The sequence below is a fragment of the Helicoverpa armigera genome, chromosome 21 (assembly GCF_030705265.1).
Source record: "Helicoverpa armigera isolate CAAS_96S chromosome 21, ASM3070526v1, whole genome shotgun sequence".
NCBI classification, from domain to species: Eukaryota; Metazoa; Arthropoda; class Insecta; order Lepidoptera; family Noctuidae; genus Helicoverpa; species Helicoverpa armigera.
This window is the reverse complement of record NC_087140.1, coordinates 193,972-201,247: the sequence shown is the minus strand read 5'-3', so window position 1 is coordinate 201,247 and position 7,276 is coordinate 193,972.

Below are 7,276 nucleotides of genomic sequence, written 5' to 3'. Positions count from 1 at the left end.
TTAAATATATCGGAACCGGAATAGGAACTAAGTATAAGATGTATAATAATAAAAACAAGTACATAAGTAAGTAATTTTGTTGTATATACTTACCGGTTTTAAGCACTACAGGTTATATAACTTATATGTACTTGTGTGAGTACATAAACATTAATGTACTCGTATAAGTACTTACATGGACCAAGTATTTTAATTGAGCCAGCATTTCCTGTAGCAGTCAAAATTTATCATTCTAGGTCGAGCTGTTTTTGAGAAAAAATGGGAGGCACGTGTAAGAGTGTATTTCCGGGGAGATTTTTGTTGTTCTGTTAATGTTTTTTTTTACAATGCCAATAGAAGGAGCTCATGGCTCAATTAAATACGTTAATATACTGGTTAATATATGTCGATTAGCACAAAGAAAAAATAAAATATTAAAATAAAATATATGCAAAAAAATGCTTTTTTTTAAATAAAGTAAATAGAATAATACAAATGTGCGAGAATAAGAACACCACGTAACTGAAACTCTCCTATTGAAAACTAAACCACTGAATGGATTAGGTCATTTTTTTACAATTCGCCATAGAATATCATAAAGTGCTACGCCTTTTCCTATATTCTATAATATGATATAAGTGATGATATTGATCTTAAGATCTACTTTCAGCCTACAAAAAAGTCTTAACACTTACTTTTCCTGGCCATAATCATTATTAAAGAGCCCTTTACTCCAAATACATGACGAAAATATAAAATCTTAAACTGCAGTTCTGCAAATTAAAATTCTATGCAACTATCATGATTTCGTGATAATCCTGTTAAGAGTACTTCAAGGATAACGACTGTATCGTAAAAGTTTATTGTTATATACCGATGTTAATTAACTAGTTCATTTATTTAGCCATTTAATTCCTGTTCAACGCGGTCCTATCTACATCCCGAGGCAACTTCTCAAGACTCTAGCTGGACCATCTGTGCACCTATTAACATAAATTAGTTGAGCCATTTTGGCGTGAAAACCGGACAGACAGACGCATGCATATCTACTGTAAAAAAAGGCTTTAGTATTCATATTTGTATCTAGATTACAATCTAGATTTTTGAGGTTTTTAGTCTGTTTTTTCATTACCTTTTTTACTCAAAGTTAGTTGAATTCAGCGTGGCGTGAGAAGCCTTGACTTAAATAATTATATAACGGCTATTAATGATTTATAATTAAAGGGAATTACATCATTGTGAGATCATTGATTTATGATCTTTGAATTGGAATAATTAAAATTGTTTGTTTTGTGTTGAAATCTATAAATCTTTGGCAAAGAACTAAGTTTGCTACAAATAGTCCTGGCAGAAGGGAAGACTTGGTAGAAGCTCCAAGGCTTGATTAGTTATCCCTAAATTTATATCTATCACCGGCTTCAATACGCGCTCTGTCTCGTTGGTATAGTGAGTGCACTTGTGTCTGCACAATCTCTTATGCACTATAGCATGTCCTGCGCAGCTGGATGTACCTACCTGAGATCTCTACTGCTATAAAACGACTGAGCTGTCTTTATTGTTTGTCCACCGTGCAGCACACTACGTCTGTACAACTAAAACTTTGACTTAAAGAAATTAATCGGCTCAGCCAATTTAATTTAAAAGTATAATACCAATTACAAATAGAGCGAAAGTAAAAGACACATGTACCATCTTTAGTCTGTCCATTTGTAGATTATACATACACCACGGTCGGCAAATTGTGCAACCTTTACTATTCACTGGTCGCTTGACCCTCTGATGTGCTCAATGCTTTGTACCCAAGGCTCTCCGACTCTTGAACCGTGGTGACATACTTTGAGCTAATATTAAAAACTCTTTAGGCCCGAATTCATCGACAACGTAAACGTCTGTTTTCTTAAATGAACTGTATATAATCATCGGCACGAATCTTGAGCGCTGACTTTCACCTGCGCAGAAGTAATTTATTGGTCCCTTTTGTGGTATGACGGGCTAAAGCGGTAATTGGCCCTCAGTGCCACTGAACATGCACACAAAAAACCAATGTTTTTTGCTAATAAATCACTTCTGCGCAGATGTAGGTCAGAGCTCAAGATTCGTGCCGATAACTATATACAATGAATTTTGACATTGTCGTGGTGGCCTAGTGGGTGAAGAGCCAATCTCTCGAGTGCAACTTTTCTAAGTTTGTATGTACTTTCTAAGTATATCTCGGACACCAATGACTGCGCTTCGGATGGCACATTAAACTGTAGCTCCCGGCTGTCATTGAGCATCCTTGGCAGTCGTTACGAGTAGTCAGAAGCCAGAAGTCTTAAGTAACCAAGGGGTATCGTGTTGCTCAGGTAACTGGGTTGAGGAGGTCAGATAGGCAGTCGCTCCTTGTAAAGCGCTGGTACTCAGCTGCATCCGGTTAGTCTGAAAGCCGACCCCAACATAGTTGGGAAAAGGCTCGGGAGATGATGACTATGAATTTTCACGCTAAATTTTTAAACTTAACGGTTGTTTTGAGAAAAACGGACGTTTATTTTGTCGGAAAACTTGGGCCGTAGTAGTTTTAGCGATGTTTTTTTATTAGTTATGTATTTATATAATAGTTGGCTATTTATAGATTAACCGTCGGCTGTTTGTTGTATGGGATATGGTAATTTTATGCAATGTTTTATTTATCTAGTTTTACATACATATGCAAAGTGGAGAATTTGTGTTTTTAGGCAATGTGCAACCTAAAAAAATCATCCAATTTAATATCCTTTCCCATTTTGGCCTCGTCTTTTCCCGTCTCGGCTCCCTGGCTCACGGGATCGGCTTCCACTCTAAGCAGATACAACTGAGCACTAGTGTTTCAAACTGAGCAACCGTCTATCTGACCTACTCAACCTGGTGACCTGGGAATATTTTTTTAACATTCACTACACCATCACCATCAAAATGCCATTTTATTTCGAACCAAAAAAAACTTTTGCTTTAACTCTTAAAGCAGGTATGTTCATTTATCACAAGCAATACCGCAAACAAATACTGGATTGTAACACCAATATTTAAAGTGCAACAGTTAAATGCAATATTTGAGTGCAAGGTTCAATTACTGTACTTACCGTCATGCGGTAGGGAATACCACAAATTAATGAATGAAAAACAGTTCTTGTAATGTCATATTGATTGTACGCGTAAGTATCTAGCTGTTCTAAGAAAATTCGAGCACAAATATTATGAATATTAAATGGAACTTTTTGCTTTTTTCTACACATAAGTATGATATGACACTTTTCCTCAATAGGTACCCATTCACTATGATTCAAATCAATCAAATGTGTTATGAACTTTTTTGCACTCCCGTTTGAGTTACGTAAAAACCCAAAACAAAATCTATACTAATATTATAAAGCTGAAGAGTTTGTTTGTTTGAACGCGCTAATCTCAGGAACTACTGGTCCGTTTTGAAAATTTCTTTCAGTGTTAGATAGCCCATTTATCGAGGAAGGCTATAGGCTACTTTTTATCCCGTTACGGGAAGTAGTTCCCACGGGATGCGGGTGAAACCGCTGGCAGAAGCTAGTAATAAATACAAACAAAAAAATCAATGAAGTCCATACGTCACTTAGCTTTATATTCTAAGAATATTGTAAGTGATCAGGAAATGTGTGACGAGTAAATGTTGGTAACTTGTAACTTGTGACGTCATAAAAAAGCCGTTTATTACCTAGACTTGATCATTTTGCTTATTAGAAGCAATTTTATTGATTGTTGTTAATTAGTCTGAGAGTTAGAGTTAGTGCGTAGGTGATAATGTTACTTCTGGATTGTAGTTGATGAAGTGGTTTGGTTTAGAAAGGCTCATGGCTAAGTTGGTCATGCAAGGTTTGATTTTTGATGGGTATACTTATTCAGGGGGAAGAGCAAATCTGGTGATCATTCTGGGGGCCTATGTGCCTAGGTGAGCCAGGCATCTCATCTCTTTAATCAGTTGAAGCAGTAGCTAGTGTAACAAATGAAAGTCTTGAAATCCTACCGAGATTCAAGACGTCAATACATGAGCGTTGAAAAAAAGTGAAATTCCTGGTTGATATCTAAACAAAATATAAGTACGTCAACATTTACCGTTTCAAGCCCAATGACGTAGTTTAAAGTGGTTAAAGCCACGAGGAAAGGAAGATCATACGCTAACAGCAAAAAAGAAATACATACTGCCAAAATTTTCAAGTGGGATAAATCAAGAAAGTTTTTATGTGATATCAAGTCAATATTTATTCACTAATCGTGAACTTGAATGAGACGTACAACAGTCCATTCATTCATAATAATAATAAACAAAGAAAAACCCTAGTGACTCATGACCGGTTGACATTTTATCAATGTGCATAAAGAATGCAGTATTACCACGGATCAAGGAAAGATAGCGGAGATGCCATTAGGAAGGTAGGTCAGGTGTCTTCTTGTAGGTCAAGCAACGTACGGTAGGCGTGACCAAAATGATCAGTTGGTTAGGTACTATTAAAATAACGAGGCGTTCGGGTTCTTTGGGACAGCTGACAAAGATTGGTTTTCAATGATTGGCGGTTTTATTTTGAAAATATTGAGCGACGAGTACCATAGAAAGCGAGTTGGTCGTTCCCCAAACACCCGCATTTTGGCACACTACTTTCTTAGGAGATTTTGCGTTATGACATCTCGGCTAGTCATTTGGTTCTCCATGGCAGTATTGCACTATGGCCGATGGCCGGTACTTTTTTAATTCCCACAGACAAACCAATTAAATCACCCAAGATTGAAAATTTCGTAGAATATAATGTTCTGTGAATAAATAGGAGCATAGAGTGACGAAGCAAAATTAATTGTAGGTTGTGAATATTTTACAACCTCCCGCAGCCGGATAAAAAGTCGCTATAGGTACCTACTCTTTCTTTCAATACTACGTCAAAGTTTCCATTGTGGCAAAGCTAAGGAGTTTTTTAGTTGATCGCATAAATGTCAGATTTGAAAATAAAAGAGTGTCATTTATCGATGAAAGCTACTCAGATACTTTTTGTTCGGTTGCACAAAGTTGGAGGTGCAAAGGTTACACATTGTGATTTGCTCACATTGTATTTTAACTCAAGTTATATACATATATCAACTAATAAATTACAGATAATGATATAATTATGGAACAATTTGCCATACGAATGGTTAAATGACAGCTTCCTACTGGCGATAAATTATCAGTGTTGTTGAACTACCAACTAGTAATTTAATATTATGTTTTTCATTGTAAAGAGTAGTTAGTAGACTTAGAAAAAATATATTTCGAATCATATTTCGAAAGCTGTGAAATAGATAGGTACCTACTTCCGAAGGGAGGCGGATGAAACCACTGGAGAAAACAGTACGGTACGGTTCAGTAACGGATCCACTCCACTTCTAGCACCTCATTTTAGAGGCTTTATGTTCAGCAGGTTTAGTTTTAGTATGATACCAAAATTCGATTGCTTACACAAGGAAATACATCGAACCTTGTGGTAAAATGCACATGCATTTTATATAAAATCCAAAAAAATAATCAATTTGGTATCCTTATAACCGGATTCTAAGAAATTAGGTGTGTCTTTCGTTTAAGTAATAATATCAAATTAGATTTTTGCAAGAAACCCGGCTTTTTAATTTTTGTTTCCCGAAGTCTGGGTTTTTAGCCATTTTTCTCTTGAGAGCGATGACTTTACCTTAAAAGGTACAGATTAACTGTTTATATCTTTCTTAAGGGCGTTTACACTTTAGGCCGATTTGACTTATTTCAATAAGGGGCCGCCACTGACGTGTACTGTGTAAGTAAGCCTCTATAGAAAATCCATTTAGGACTAGTTCCGCGGCCGTATGTACATACCTTTATTCAGTCGTTTTTGGACCTTTCACATTTTACAGTTACAGCCTTTTTATCGTCCCACTGCTAGGCACAGGCCTCTTCTCACACGGAGAAGGATTAAGCATTAATCACATTTTATATTAAAAAAAAAACATTTTGCAAACTTCTTGTCTTTAATATTATCTGACAGATAAATAGTAATCAGCTGTTGCTTGAATCGAAACGATTCGAATCTAGACCGATTTATGTAACAGAATGACGAAAATAATCTATTATTTATCAATAATGTGTTTAATTCGAATATATTTTAAACCAAATTCTTAGATTATTATAATTCTGTCTGATAGCCTATTTCTAGAAGTTGCTACCCTAGTAGTGGTAGAAAATAGAACATAATATGTTTTATATATACTCGTAGTATAAAGTCATCATTGAATAGAATGTATATATTTATTGGCATACTTAATTAGGTGTAGTTATTATTGTTGAAGATATTGATTGCAATAATTAGCACACTAACCGCACAGTTTACCGATAAACTTGACTTTTTATGACGTAAAAGCTATTAAAAACTTTTATTTTGATAGTGAATAAACAAGCAAGTACTCATATTTCTTTTTGTTGTTGTTTCGTATTTTCATGCAGTCCCACGTTCCTTAGTTACTTAATACTAGGTATTAAGAATTAACTATAACAAATAATTTTTGAAATCACGCTTGTGAGTCCTTTTGTTTTTTTTTCATCAAATGACCCCTCCCGCTGTGGGTTAGCAGCGGTGAGGGAGTGTCAGACTCTTTACTGACTAAAAACCTTCGTGTTCCGTCGTAGGTCTTTTATGTACCAGGGCCGCGGTAACTCTTTCGAACAATCCCGCAGCCCCGACAGGCCTTGGCCCTGCTGGGCTCTGCTGGCGCTTGTGAGTCCTGAGGTTAACACAAACAAAGTCTTCAGCTAAATATAATATCCGAATCCACAGTGAGATAGTGCCTAGTAGGATTTACACCTTATAAATTGGATTTTTGCGATGGATTCTGAGAATCATCGAGATGAACTAAGTAGACATTAGAATATTTTCACTATATTTTCTTAAAATAGGGTGCTGGCAGTCGTGAGGTCCCAATGCCAGCACCCTATTTAAAGATCTCTCTAGGCGGCTGGTTGACGCTTCTCGTGGCCAAAAGGCTGGCTATTACCTCGGACAAAGGATCAGCATGGCGATCCAACGAGATAATAAATTGACATCACCTAGTAATTAAGTAAATAAAATCAAAAAGCTTTATGTATTTGAATAAACATATAATTTGGTTTCCTGATGAATTGATAAATGTAATATAGACTAAAGAGTCGTGTTAACACGCGGAAACATATGTTCATTAACTATATTAAGTAAATATTAGATTACTATCTGCGTTTTTTAAAGAATCGAAAATTTTGGAATGGGATTGCCTAGGAAACTAG